Source organism: Pan troglodytes, chromosome 3 (assembly GCF_028858775.2).
Source record: "Pan troglodytes isolate AG18354 chromosome 3, NHGRI_mPanTro3-v2.0_pri, whole genome shotgun sequence".
NCBI classification, from domain to species: domain Eukaryota; kingdom Metazoa; phylum Chordata; class Mammalia; order Primates; family Hominidae; genus Pan; species Pan troglodytes.
The window spans coordinates 147,181,636-147,197,921 of record NC_072401.2 but is presented as its reverse complement, the minus strand read 5'-3'; positions in this window follow the sequence as shown (position 1 = coordinate 147,197,921).

Sequence of the window (16,286 nt, the reverse complement as noted above, 5' to 3'; positions counted from 1 at the left end):
AGTTGACAACAGTAAAAGGAAAGAAAAGCTGATTTTCAAACACCATTCTAGTAAGCAGTGGTTTCCTACCTTAAAGAATCTCTGGCCGGGAGTGGTGGCTCACGCCTGTAATCCCAGCACTTTGGGAGGCCTAGGCAGGCGGATCATGAGGTCAGCAGATCGAGACCATCCTGGCTAACACGATGAAACCCCGTCTCTACTAAAAAAAAAAAAAAAAAAAAAAAAATTAGCCGGGCGTGGTGGTGGGCGCCTGTAGTCCCAGCTACTTGGGAGGCTGAGGCAGGAGAATAGTGTGAACCCGGGAGGCGGAGCTTGCAGTGAGCCTAGATCGTGCCCCTGTACTCCAGCCTGTGCGACAGAGTGAGACTCTGTCTCAAAAAAAAAAAAAAAAGAATCTCTGATTATATCACACTATAGCTTTTAGATTTCATGTTAAGATACGTTTTGTGCATTGCTCTTAGTACTTAAGTATTTAATGTAAGGTTTCACTTAAGAAAACTATGAAAGGACTTGGCAGTAACTTCTGGAATTTAGCCAGAGCACAGCTTTTATTGTGTTCCACAGCAATTTATCTGTTTAACAAGTACCTTAGCTAGTAGTGGCAGAATCAGAATCTGAACCCCAACTCGACTCAGTTTCAAAGCCCATACACGTGCTTTCACTCACCCACTTAACAGAGCCTTATTAATCACTTACTAAGTACCAGGCCCCGTGTTATATGTGTCACATAATCTGAGAAAGAATCAGGAAGAAATAGTGGTGACGTCTGCCCAGATCTACCTCATGCCAGCTGAAAGTGAAAGAAAGGGGGTAAGTCAGCTTCTGAGCCCGCACTGATTAAGAAAAATCTGGGACTACTCCTAGTTACAAATAAAAAAATATCATTCAGATAGTTTATCCATTCTTCTATTTTTACAATTTCACGATTCCAGTCCACTCTACTCCTTGATGTCCTGAAATGAATTCATTTGGAAAAATTCCTAATTGGTCATGAAATAGCTATCCTCATTATTTACTATTTAACTGTTCATATGCACTAAACAAGATATTTTGTTTCTAAAAATCTATCTTTTAAAATAATCCAAAATAATGAAAAATGTTCCATGCTTTAAAGTATTTTCCACTTCGTTATTTATACTGATTAAAAATTAGGAAAGGTTGGGTAATTTATATAATGGCCACAGAATGATGCCTAGCATTATTTTGCAATCATTTAAAAAGACTATTTTCATAGATTATTAATCACATAACAATTTTTATAAAATAATATTAGGGGAAACAGTAAGTTAAAATACTGTATAGGTATCCTACGATTAAAACTATTTTTTTGAATGTACCGAAAAGATACTAAAATGCACCAGATGCTAAAAGTGTTTATTTTAAGATGGTAAGATATGTGTTAAAATGGTGTTAGGATGGTGGCTTTTCCTTTTCTGTTTTTTAGACATTCTTTTTGTAGAGAAAATAAAATTAATCTAAAATTATGAAGGAAAAAAGTTACTTCACATCTTTTGTTTGTTTGTTTGTTTACATGGAGTCTTGCTTTGTCACCTAGGCTGGAGTGCAGTGGTGCAATCTCAGCTCACTGCAACCTCCGCCTCCCAGGTTCAAACAATTCCCCTCCCTCGGCCTCCCAAGTAGCTGGGATTACAGCTGCCCGACACCATGCCCAGCTAATTTTTGTATTTTTAGTAGAGATGGAGTTTCACCATGTTAGCCAGGCTGGTCTTGAACTCCTGATCATATTTCTATACTTCATAACCAGATAGTACTATAACCATAATATCAAGCAATCCACCTGCCTGGGCCTCCCAAAGTACTGGTATTACAGGCCTGAGCCACCACTAACGGCCTTATTTCACATCTTGGTGGTAGGCAAGACATCTTATGTTAAGTGAATTGATAGCAATTGCTGTCTAGTTTAAGGGGAAAAGATGAGCTGGAGACAGATTGAAAACAGGTAATGAACAGGGGACAGTCTTATGTATATGTGGTCACTACTCTAGGGGGTATTCCTTCACAGATGTAACACCTTAACTTGAAATGCAATTTGTTTTGCTTGAATAGTGTTTTCTATTTTATCTTAACACAATTACTAGACAGACACCACTTTTTGCCAAAAGCAGCCTAGATCTTCAAAAACACCTCTGCACAATGAACTTTCTTATCTGCCTGAAGCCAGAGAATGTGGCCAAGTGGTTTCTGAATTTTTCAGCTCTAGAGTCTAAGTTCTGGTGATTTCAGTTCTCAGTGTCAATGTGCTGGCAGCCTGGTAGCCCTGCTTTGACTTCATCCTATTTCAAGGAAATAACTGACTAATCAAAACAGAGCAGGGAACATTGCTGAGTCCTAAAGATATGAGTGGGAAGCTATGCACTATTTAAATAGGGGCTGCTCCCCTGGAAGAAAGCTGGAAGAATGCTAGAGGGAGGACTTCTCCTCTCGTGAATCCCTCAGCTTTCCACTTAGCCAGGCAGGATGTCAATCCCAGGAAATCACATTTTGGAGAAAACCAAACAACTGTATAGGAAACTTAGTTTGAGGAACAATAGCCAGAAGTTTACATGTCACTTTTATATGTCTCTAGGAGTTGCTTCATTTTTTAATAACTGTTTTGGAGTTAGATTAGGCAATGTATACCAAAGTCCTAAAAACATTCATGCCCCTTGACCCAGAAATTCTAGGACTTCAAAATTCACTAAAGGAGACAATCAGATAAGTTGAAAGGAAATTTATGTACTAAACGATTTATTTGTTTAAAATAGTAATAGCAGCAGCAACAACAAACAGAAACAACCTAAATGTCCTACAGTAGAGGACTAGTTAGAATAAATTATGGTATAGCCATACAATGGAATACTATATGGTCATTAAAATGATATTATGCCACTATTTTTATTGATATTGATCAATTTTCACAACATGAAATTATACAAAAATTATAAGAATGTGTACCTTTCAATCTAATTTTTTTAAATGTACACATTTGCTTTGTAGAAATCAGAAAGACTATGCACCAAAATGTTAATGGTGATTTTTTCATGGTGTTTTGGATTTTTCGTTGGTTTTAGTTTAATATGTATTTTTGGTTTTGTTCACTTGCATTTCTAATATTTGTACATTTCTTGTGTAACTAAGAAGGAAACACACTTTAACAATTTGTCTTTTTCAAATGTTTAACATTTTCAGAAAGAGTTTTTAAAATTCTGGAATATCTAGTGTGTACCGTTGGATCGAGTTTTGGACTCAAAAGTTATTTTACAGCTCAAAGATATTTTTAGGATGGTCATGGTATCTTTGGCAATAAAATTCCTTTAAAAACTTAATAAGCTTCTGGCTAGTTCCTGGTACGCTAACCACACTAATGTTCTTGCCTAAAAGTTCACATAATTCTCAAATCTGCTTTATTTCTTTGCTTCTTCACCTTAGGCCTCTCTCCCTCAATTTAATGGTCTCTACCCTATGTCCATCTTGAACGATAAATGGGAAGGCTACATTCCTAATCTGATCTTTGCCCCAGGGCTGATTCTTTTATTTAACTGAGGAGTATCACTGGCCTTTCTTACTCAAAGCCTTATCTTTTACTATTTGGGAATAAAAACTATCAGCCTTTTCAACATTTGAATGACCCAGATTTCTTGACTTTCTTTATTCCCTTTCATTTCAGCTTGCAAACCAGCCCATTCTTTCCTGAGCCCATTTCTTTTCCATAAAACATCACCAAGGACAGCTAATGGTAGCCAACACACACTGGCACTCAAGTGATCTGTAACCACTCCAACCACCTCCCCTAGAGCTTCCATTCAGGAATGGTCTGCTTTCAAGTTACTGCAGGTGACAATATTTCATGTCTTGCCACTATATAACAGAGTATATAACACAGTACCACACAGTGGCAAAACATTATTCCAGCCACTAGCATCAGTTTTCTTACTATTCACCACCTCATCATTTAGCACCCTGCTTCAAGGTACAAGTTTCTGAATTGTAAACAAATCAAAACAACATTTTGGTGGTTTAAAATCATTAAAAAATATATATTTTTTGGCCAGAAATCATCCAACACAGGTGTCTGTGTTTGGGTGGATCTCTTGGATAGCTTTTTTCCTCATGGCAACTCAGCTTCTTCCAGGCTTCTTCCAATAAGTGGCTTCCCCACGCTCCAGTCTTGGAGTTCATGTCTCTGTATCCATTGACCAGAACTCAGTCTAATGGTTCCACCTAACAGCAAAGGAGCCTGGGAAACAAAGCCTAGCTGTATGCCCAGGAGGAGAAATAATGCCTTTGGAGAACAAACAGCATTCTCTCTGAACAATGGTTTACTGGGTACAATTTTCCTCATGTAGGCAGTTATGGGGTCAGCAGAACTACAGGAAAGTGCTCTCTCCCCACTCTTGCTTTCTCTGTTCTGACTATGAAAAGAAAAGAAGCTGAGAGTTGCAGTGGGAAGCAGAAGCTGTGAGACACAAACACAGTGAGGTAGAGAGAGCAAATGGGGAAAGCCTGTGAATTAAAGGCCTCCCAGTTGACAGCTGAAGCCGGGACAGCTGTACAAAGGCAAACCCTGTGCTAAATGGCTTCAATCTGTGAACACAGTCCAAGGATCTTAACACCGTGAGTTGAAAAATAGTTGAAACTTTTTTCTCTGGATAAAGAAAGCTAGAGAACTAGATTTAGCTGTAATTTAATAGAGCTCAGTATTAGAAGGATAGTTATTTATAGCTAGATATTTGTGTGTCTTTAAATAACATTCTTTATTTTTATGTTTTTGTTCATATTTTGCATTTCAGAAGTGATTATTTAGTTTTGGAAATCATAACTGATTAGATCTTGACCCTTTCCTGCTCTTTTTACTTGAGGAAATCCTGATCTATTGGTTTAACTAATTAATTAAGTAACCCATCTATTTATTCAATAAATGTTTATTAAAGTCCTATTAAGTGCCAGATATTGTGTTAGGTTAAATCTGGTTAAAAGGCAAATATGGTCCCTGCCTTCATGAAACTTATAGTCTAGTGGATAAGACACATGTTAACCAAACTCTCTGGGATGAGCAATTATTTGTCTTCAGTAGTATATGATTATAACAAATGATATGATGGTTATAATACCATCTGGTTATAAAGAAGAAGTATAGAAAGCTTTCAGAGTATATCACAAAAAAGCCTGACCATTTCTAAGAGATCAAGGACAGCTTCCTTGGTAAAATCACGTTATTTTTAAGTAAAATATTTATTATTTATTTGTAAGTTACAAAAGGATATGTAGTGAAAAGTGTTTTTGTGCCTGCTGCCTCTGTCCCAGCCCCCTAGTTTCTCTGCCTGGAAGAAACCACTCTGACCAAGTTACTGCAGGTGACAATGTTTCATGTCTTACCACTATGTGACAGTGTATATAACATTGTACAACACAGTGGCAAGACATTATTCCAGCCACTAGCATCAGTTTTCTTACCATTCACCACCTCATCATTTAGCACCCTGCTTCAAGGTACCAGTTTCCTTGTATGTCTATTTTAAAACCTCCTCACAACAGGTGGCATACTCTACATGCTGTTCATTTCTTGCTTCTTTGCCTAATACATAGAGAGCCCAGCCAATCATCTGTCATGGCTGCATGATATTTCATGGTATGCATTGCTATAATTTGTTAATTAGCCCCAGTATTCATTTTCTTTATTTTTTATTATTATTTTAATTATTATTATACTTTAAGTTCTAGGATACATGTGAACAACGTGCAGGTCTGATAGATAGATATACATGTGCCATGTTGGTTTGCTGCACCCATCAAGTCATCATTTACATTAGGTATTTCTCCTAATGCTATCTGTCCCCCAGGCCCCCAGCCCCCAACAGGCCCTGGTGTGTGATGTTCCCCACCCTGTGTCCAGGTGATCTCATTGTTCAATTCCCACCTATGAGTGAGAACATGTGGTGTTTCTGTCCTTGTGATAGTTTGTGAGAATTATGATTTCCAGTTTCAACCATGTCCCTGCAAAGGACATGAACTCATCCTTTTTTATGGCTGCATAGTATTCCATGGTGTATTTGTGCCACATTTTCTTAATCCAGTCTATTATTGATGGACATTTGGGTTGGTTCCAAGTCTTTGCTATTGTGAATAATGCCGCAATAAACATACGTGTGCATGTGTCTTTATAGCAGCATGATTTATAATCCTTTGGGTATATGCCCAGGAATGGGATGGCTGGGTCAGATGGTATTTCTAGTTCCAGATCCTTGAGGAATCACCACACTGTCTTCCACAATGGTTGAACTAGTTTACAGTCCCACCAACAGTGTAAAAGTGTTCCTATTTCTCCACATCCTCTCCAGCATCTGTTGTTTCCTGACTTTTTAATGATCGCCATTCTAACTGGTGTGAGATGGTATCTCATTGTGGTTTTGATTTGCACTTCTCTGATGACCAGTGATGATGAGCATTTTTTCATGTGTCTGTTGGCTGCATAAATGTCTTCTTTTGAGAAGTGTCTGTTCATATCCATTGCCACTTTTTGATGGGGTTGTTTTTTTCTTGTAAATCTGTTTGAGTTCTTTGTAGATTCTGTATATTAGCCCTTTTTCAGATGGGTAGATTGCAAAAATTTTCTGCCATTCTGTAGGTTACCTGTTCACTCTGACAATAGTTTCTTTTGCTGTGCAGAAGCTCCTCAGTTTAATTAGATCCATTTGTCTATTTTGGCTTTTGTTGCCATTGGTTTTGGTGTTTTAATCATGAAGTCCTTGGCCATGCCTATGTCCCGAATAGTATTGTTGAGTTTTTCTTCTAGGGTTTTTATGGTTTTAGGTCTAACATTTAAGTCTTTAATCCATCTTGAATTAATTTTTGTATAAGGTGTAAGGAAGGGATCCAGTTTCAGCTTTCTACATGTGGGTAGCCAGTTTTCCCAGCACCATTCATTAAATAGGGAATCCTCTCCCCATTTCTTGTTTTTGTTGGGTTTGTCAAAGATCAGATGTTTGTAGATGTGTGCTGTTATTTCTGAGGGCTCTGTTCTGTTCTATTTGTTAGATACTTGTTTTGGTACCAGTACCATGCTGTTTTGGTTACTGTCACCTTGTAGTATCGTTTGAAGTCAGGTAGCATGATACCTCCAGCTTTGTTCTTTTGGCTTAGGATTGTCTTGGCTATATGGGCTCTTTTTTGGTTCCATATGAACTTTAAAAGTAATTTTTTCCAATTCTGTGAAGAAAGTCATTGGTAGCTTGATGGGGATGGCATTGAATCTATAAATTACCTTGGGCAGTATGGCCATTTTCACGATATTGATTCTTCCTATCCATGAGCATGGAATCTTCTTCTATTTGTTTGTGTCCTCTTTTATTTTGCTGAGCAGTGGTTTGTAGTTCTTGAAGAGGTCCTTCACATCCCTTGTAAGTTGGATTCCTAGATATTTTATTCTCTTTGTAGCAATTGTGAATGGGAGTTCACTCATGATTTGGCTGTCTGTCTGTTATTGGTGTATAAGAATGCTTGTGATTTTTGCACATTGATTTTGTATCCTGAGACTTTGCTGAAGTTGCTTATCAGCATAAGCAGATTTTGGACTGAGACAATGGGGTTTTCTAAATATATAATCATGTCATCTGCAAACAGGGACAATTTGACTTCTTCTTTTCCTAATTGAATACTCTTTATTTTTTACTGTTGCCTGATTGCCCTGGCTAGAACTTCCAACACTATGTTGAATAGGAGGGGTGAGAGAGGGCTTCCTTGTCTTGTGCCAGTTTTCAAAGGGAGTGCTTCCAGTTTTTGCCCATTCGGTATTAACTTTGTGATGCATGCACAAGCTTCAATAGCCGATTTGATCAAGTGGAAGAAAGGGTATCAGTGATTGAAGATAAAATTAATGAAATAAAGTGAGAAGACAAGATTAGAGAAATAAGAGTAAAAAGAAATGAATAAAGCCTCCAAGAAATATGGGACTATGTGAAAAGACCAAATCTATGTTTGACTGGTTTACCTGAAAGTGATGGGAAGACTGGAACCAAGTTTGAAAACACTCTTCAGGATATCATCCAGGAGAACTTCCCCAACTTGCAAGGTAGGCCAACATTCAAGTTCAGCAAATACACAGAACACCACAAAGATACTCTTCGAGAAGAGCAACCCCAAGACACATAATTATCAAATTCACCAAGCTTGAAATGAAGGAAAAAATGTTAAGGGCAGCCAGAGAGAACGGTCTGGTTACCCACAAAGGGAAGCCCATCAGACTAACAGCAGATCTCTCGGCAGAAACTCTACAAGCCAGAAGAGAGTGGGGGCAAATATGCAACATTCTTAAAGAAAAGAATTTTCAACCCAGAATTTCATATCCAGCCAAACTAAGCTTCATAAGTGAAGGAGAAATAAAATCCTTTAAGACAAGCAAATGCTGACAGATTTTGTCACCACCAGGCCTGCCTTACAAGAGCTCCTGAGGGAAGCACTAAACATGGAAAGGAACAAGCGGTATCAGCCACTACAAAAAGCCCAATTGCAAAGACCATCAACGCTATGAAGAAACTGCATCAATTAATGGGCAAAATAACCAGCGAACATCATAATGACAGGATCAAATTCATACATAACAATATTAACCTTAAATGTAAATGGGCTAAATGCCCCAATTAAAAGACACGGACTGGCAGATTGGATCAAGAGTCAAGACCCATCATGTGCTGTATTCAGGAGACCCATCTCATGTGCAAAGACGCACATAGACTCAAAATAAAGGGATGCAGGAAGATCTACCAAGCAAATGGAAAGCAAAAAAAAAAAAAAAAAAAAAAGAGGGGTTGCAATCCTAGTCTCTAATAAAACAGACTTTAAACCAACAAAGATCAAAGGGACAAAGAAGGCCATTACATAATTGTAAAGGCATCAATTGAACAAGAAGAGCTAACTATCCTAAATATATATCTACCCAATACAGGAGCACCCAGATTCATAAAGCAAGTCCTTAGAGACCTGCAAAGAGACTTAGACTCCCACACAATAATAATTGGAGACTTTAATATCCCACTGTCAATATTAGATAGATCAACGAGACAGAAGGTTAACAAGGATATCCAGGACTTGAACTCAGCTCTGCACCAAGTGGACCTAATAGACATCTACAGAACTCTCCACCCTAAATCAACAGAATATACATTATTCTCAGCACCACATCGCTCTTATTCCAAAACTCACCACATAGTTGGGAGTAAAGCACTCCTCAGCAAATGTAAAAGAACGTAAATCACAGCAAACTGTCTCTCAGACCACAGTGCGATCAAATTAGAACTCAGGATTAAGAGACTCACTCAAAACCGCTCAACTACATGGAAACTGAACAACCTGCTCCTGAATGACCACTGGGTACATAATGAAATGAAGGCAGAAATAAAGATGTTCTTTGAAACTAATGAGAACAAAGACACAACATACCAGAATCTCTGGGACACATTTAAAGCAGTATGTAGAGGGAAATTGATAGCACTAAATGCCCACAAGAGAAAGGAGGAAAGATCTAAAATCGATCCCCCAACATCACAATTAAAAGAACTAGAGAAACAAGAGCAAACACATTCAAAAGCTAGCAGAAGGCAAGAAATAACTAAGATCAGAGCAGAACTGAAAGAGATAGAGACACAAAAAACCCTTCAGAAAATCAATGAATCTAGGAGCTGGTTTTTTGAAAAGATCAACAAAATTGATAGACCCCTAGCAAGACTAGTAAAGAAGAAAAGAGAAAAGAATCAAATAAATGCCATAAAAAATGATAAAGGGGATATCACCACTGATCCCACAGAAATACAATCAGAGAATACTATAAACACCTCTACACAAATAAACTAGAAAATCTGGAAGAAATGGATAAATTCCTGGATACATACACCCTCCCAAGGCCAAACCAGGAAGAAGTTGAATCTCTGAACAGAACAATAATAGGCTCTGAAGTTGAGGCAATAATTAATAGCCTACCAACCAAAAAAAGTCCAGGACCAGACGGATTCACAGCCGAATTCTACCAGAGGTACAAAGAGGAGCTGGTACCATTCCTTCTGAATCTATTTCAATCAATGGAAAAAGAGGGAACCCAGTATACGTTTTCTATTGCTGCTATAGCACACAACCATGAATTTAGTGGCTTAAAACCATAAAAATATATTCTCTAACAGTTCTGGAGTCCAGAAGTTAGAAATGGGTTTCACTGGACTGAAATCAAAGATGGGCATTATCAAAAAACCAAACCAAAAAACAAAAACAACCCAACAATCCAGAAAATAAGTGTTGGTGAGCATGCAGAGAAATCAGGACACTTGTGCATTGCTGGTGGGAATGTGAAGTGGTGGAGCCACGGTGGAGAACAATAAGATGGTTCCTCAAAAAAAATTAAACATAGAATTATCATGTAATAGAGCAAATCCATTTCTGAGTATACACCCAAAAGGATTGGAAGCAGGGATTCAAGCAGATATTTGTACACCTATGTTCATAATAGCATTATTCACAATAGCGAAAAGGTGAAGGCAACCCAAGTGTGCATCGACAGATGAATGGATAAACACAATGTGGTATATACATACAATGGAACATCGTTTAGCTTTAAAAAAAACAAAGAAAGAAATCCTAACACATGATACAGCATGAATGAACCTTGGAGGCACTATACTAAGTGAAATAAGCCCATTACAAAAGGACAAATACTGTATGATTCCACTTATATTAGGTAGCTAGAGTAGTTATATTCACAAAGACAGAAACTAGAATGGCGGTTGCCAGAGCCTGGAGAAAGAGGAAAATGGGGTGTTACTGTTTAATGGGTACAGAGTTTCAGTTTTAGAAGATAAAGAAGTTCTGGAAATTGATGGTAGTATGGTTGCAGAACAATGTGAATGGACTTAATGCCACTAAACTGCACATTTAAAAATGGTTAAAATGGTAAATTTTATGTTATGTATATTTTAACACAGTAAAAAATAAATAAGAAATCTACAAAATACCTTCTGCTATTTAAGGTAGCATTTATAGGTTCCAGCAATTAGGACCTGGATATCTCTGGGGGCCATCATTCAGCCTACTATAACTACCTATCCAACTTTTTCCCACTGAATTAAAATGACACCTTTATCATGTACTAAATTTCTATATTTAGATCAATTTCTGGACTTTCTATTGTTTTTCATTGAGTTGACTCTTTATGCATGTGTGTCAATACACTATTATGATTATTTTCTTATAGAGATGTAGCCTTTCTATGATGCCCAGGCTGGTCTCCAACTGCTGTGCTCAAGAAATCCTTCTGCTTTAGCCTCCTGAGTAGCTGGGATTGTAGGTACGCACCACCATGCCCAGCTACAGTACTAACCTATTTTAACATTATATTTTAATATTTAATAGGTTTTGCCCCCATTCATTATTCTTGTTTTCCAAGATTTTTCTGGCTATTCTTGCTTGTTTATTTTCGGTATCAGCTCATCTAATTTCAAAAAAAATTCTATCAGTACATTTATTGGGATTTTGAAAAGTTTATTGATAACTTCAGACAGAATTAAAATCTTTCTGATGCTGAATCTTCTTGGCCCAAATCATGGTATGCCTTTTCAGTTGTTTAGGACTTCTTTTATGTTCTTTAATAGCATTTAAAAAGTTCTATTTGGCCCAGCACGGTGGCTCACACCTGTAATCCCAGCACTTCGGGAGGCCAAGGTGGGCAGATCATGAGGTCAGGAGTTCAAGACCAGCCTGGCCAACATGGTGAAACCCCATCTCTACTGAAAATACAAAAATTAGCTGGGTGTGGTGGCGTGCACCTGTAATCCCAGCTACTCAAGAGGTTAAGGCAGGAGAATCACTTGAACCTAGGAGGCGGAGATTGCAGTGAGCCGAGATCATGCCATTGCACTCCAGCCTGGGTGACAGAGTGAGATTCTGTCTCAAAAAAAAAAAAAAAAAAAAAAAAGTTCTATTCATGTAGATCTTGCCCATTTCTTAAGTTTATTCCTAGCAATTGTAGAGGCAGGGGAATTGTCCCTATTCCTGCTAGAGGTTTGATGTCAGAATCTGATAAATAAAAGGACAATAGACAGACTGACAGGAGAAAAAAGGCATATACATTTATTACTGTGCACATGTACATGGGAGTCCCACAAATATGAGACTCAAAGAAAGGCCAGATAGCTGAGGGTTAAATAGCACCCTCTTCATAGGAGACAGGGAGATCAGGGGATGTGGACATTTTGAGAGGTAGTAAATGGTTTTCAAGGGAATTGAATACGCCCAAAGCACAGTCAATAGGAAGTTATTGTAAATGATTCTCTTTGGAAGCTGAATGGGATCAACAAGTTATGGGAAGGTGACCGGAGAATTGCATTGTGAACAAAGGTCACCATATTATGCAGAGTCTCTTAGGTCATCTCTCAGGGAAGTGTTCAGAAGAACAGATGAAAAATCTGTCTGGGTGCAGTGATGACTTTTAGTCTCTTCTCTTCTCTGGAGGTTAATCTTTTCTGGTTATTTGATGATATTCTTAGGGAGAGAGTCTTAAGACAATGGCATTTTTTTTTTAAGAAGTTTTTCTCAGTCAGATAAGGCAACTTCCAGAGAGAGTCCCTTCCTGTACTTGTAGGGGTTGGGAGCAAAAGAAAGTTAGAAAGTCTTTGGTTTTGAGGCAGTTTCTAAAGACTTCCAATTGCCTTTAATTCAAACGTGCTCAGCATGCCAAAGCACCATACTTTGGGGTAGCATCCTCTGCAACCCAACACTGTTTAACTTTTTTTTGCTATTGTAAATGGACACTTCTTTTTCATTATATCTTGTTTGCATATGTAAAAACTGTTGACTTCTGATTATAAATTTGAATCTCACCACCTTATGGTATGTTCTTTTATATAATAATATATTTCAGTTCATTATCTCAGTTTTCTTCTGCACAACATTTAATCCCTTAGCAAAATTGTATGTTACTACTTCCTTCCTTTCTCTAACTACATTGGATGATACTTGCTGAAAAAATGTTAAATAATAGCAGTGATATTAGACATACTTGTTTTATCCTGTTCATTAATAGGAATGCTTTTAGTACAGCCCCATACATTTTTGTTCAATATATACATTTATTTTTATCTCAAGGAAAGAGTCATCTATTGTTTTATTAACAGTTTTTTGTCAAAAATGATAGCTGTTTATTACTATTTAATTTTTAGCATTTATGGAATTGAACATAGGTGTTTTTCCTCTTTTGACATATAATGATAAATTGTATTAATAGATTTCCAAATATTGTGTCACAGTATAGTATCCTTTTAATATGCTGCCAGATCCTTTGCTAATAGTTTATTTAGAACTTTTGTATTTATATTAGTAAGTGAGATTGGTCTGTATGTATCTTTCTTTTTTTTGTTATCAGGTTTTAGAATAATTTTTATGGTAATTTATAAAAACAATTCAAAAACTTTTCTTCTTTTTCTTGCTCTGGAACAGTTTAATGGCATTGGAATTATCTATTTTTAAAAGTTTGGTAGGATTCACCAGTGAAATCATCTTGACCTGGTATGATCCCTAATGGTTCCTTCCAATTTTTCTATTTATTTCCTGTGTTTTTTGCTTTCTGAATATTAATGTTGTGCTTATCAACATAATAATGTCCCCTTCTTTGTTTTGTTTAAAGCTCCTAACCTTACTTTGATCTTTTCTGAGACTGCCATCCAAACCCCTACTTTCTTTGTATTGGCATTTGATCAATATACCTTTGATCATCTTATTTTCAACCTTTGCAAATTGGTTTGGTTTAGATGTGTCTAATGTAACGATGAGCTAGTATTTACTGAGCTTTTATTATGTGATAGGCACCATTCTAAATATGCTATGTATATTAGCTTACTAATTCTTTCCAATAATTCTGTGAGTTAAATTTAGTTCACTCTTCATTTTATTAAGAAAGAAACTGAGGCACTGACTTATTAAGTAAGCTGCCCCAAATCACATACATTTAAATCCAGGCAGCCTGGTTTCACAACTGTTAGTAAATTATTCTTTGTAGTGCCTCATATCCAGGATACAGTTAAGGGTTTTTAAAATCCAGTTAGATTTTCTTAAATGGATAACTTTAGCTCATTTTTACCTATTGAGATGACAGTTATATTTGGCTTTAGTTTTGCCATATTTTGTTATGCTTTCTGTTTTATCGCTTTAAAATAATCCTTCACGATTTCCTTTCCTTGTATGTGTTTATGTGTAATACTTCTGATTGCTCGAAAGGCTTATGTCTTTGTTTTAGTATTATCGTTATGCACCGTAATTTTATATAAAATATTTATATAGATAAGGTATTGTATATTATGTGTGTGTGTATGTGTATTTAATCCCCTGTTTCTTCAGGCAGTATTTAGTAGCTTCTTATTCAAGCAGAAACAGGCTGATTCACCAAAAGCATATTTTCCCAAAGCTAATTCACTGAACAGATTCACCAAAAGTCAATTTGCTTTATGGCCAGTTTGCAGAATGACTTGTAGAAAATTGACCCGAAGCCACTCTGAGTAACGGCAAAATTTGCATATTTCCTTTCTCCTTCCTCACTTCCTACCCCTCAACCACCTGTTTTATTTGATTGTGTTATTTTTCTTAGTGTTTTTGTTTATGCCTTAAAGTAAAATTATATCTGCATTACTCATTTATCTTTTTACCCTGGTTATAAAAGATAGAAAAATCTGCATATTTATCTTTCATCTTCTTCCCTGCTTCCCCCTGACTTTTAGTTTTTTAATTTATACTTTGTCATAATTTATAACATTTATCATCTGTTCTGGACCATTTTCCTCACAATTTGCTTTAGTTTCACCAACTAAATTAAATGTTTTCAGGCAATCCCTTGGCTATAGTTTCTTCACTTGTAATTTGATTGGCTGCTGTTTGACCTCATCAAGGAGCTCATGGGATCATTATTCCTTGAGTTCTTGTACATTAAAAAAATATATTTGTTGTTGCCTTTACACTTGTAAAACCGTTTAAAAAGAAAGAAAACTTTAGGATGACAATTTGTTTCTTAAACATTTTACAAGCACTCTTCCACCTCCTTTTAGTATTGAATGTTGATTTGAAGAAGTTTAAAGTAACGTGAAGTGACTAAAATATTCTGACTAATACTCATAGTATTCACTCTTTTGTCAAATGTTAATTTTTGCCTATCCTATCCATCTCCACTCCCAATTCCTATTACCCCAAGGCAGCAACTTTCAATGCTCTTAGATATTTGTTTTGGTGTGTCTATGTCCTAATAAGTGATGCTCTTTCAAAATTTTTCAGTTAAAGATATTATCCATTGATTTCTTACAATGGAGGACTTAGATCTTTTACAATTCAACCCACATCATCCATGCATACACACATACGTATAACTACACACTTCCCCTCTTTTTCCCTTCCTCAACGTTTGGAGTTAAATCAATTTTTAGTGGTTTTATCATGACTATATAACTACTATTCATTCACCACTGAGCTCTATGGTATTGTATGATCATATTTCCTTTCTTGTGCAACTTTTTGGGTTTTTCATTTTTTTGTTTGTTTTCTGAAGTTAAAAATTGGCTGCTTTATGTTTGTGTATTTTTGTGTGTGTGTAGCCGTCCCAAAGTCTTAAAAAAGTCTTATAAGAATTTAAAACTTACCTAAAATATGTTCAAACACATCAAGTACTCTAAAAACGTCATTTTCTTCTTGAAATGTCTTTCCTGTGTCCCTGTGTCCTTCTGCTGTATTTTGAGCTGTGAGATTTCAAGGCTTTGCTCAGCTCTCAACCTAGAACTTCCCCTTATCCACATCCTAGGAGTTTCCTTTCCCATCTGGAGTTCTTGTTACCTGCACATCTTCATTTTTTATTATGTGCTTATTTTACAAAGTCACATCTCCAATTAGCCTTCTGAGAAAGTGTGCTTGGGAGAAAAACTCTTGAAACCTTGCATGTCTCAAATTATTTTTGTTCCACCCTCACAATTTATCATTTGGCTGAATCTGGAATTATATGTTGGAAGTAATTGCATCAAAATTTTCAGAAATTGCTTCATTGTCTTCTAGCACTAATATTGTAAAGTCTTTGGCCAGTCTGATTCTCAAAGCATTTGTTTGTTTTCTTTTTAAGAAACTCTTTTTTTATCTTTGATCTAGACATTTTCAACAATCTACCTCAGGGGATATAAGTTTTCCATTCAGTGTGCTGGCATTCACTCAACTGTTTTAATCTAGATAACCTACTTTTATTGGGAAAAACCGCAATTACTTTCCACCAAGCTAATATTCAA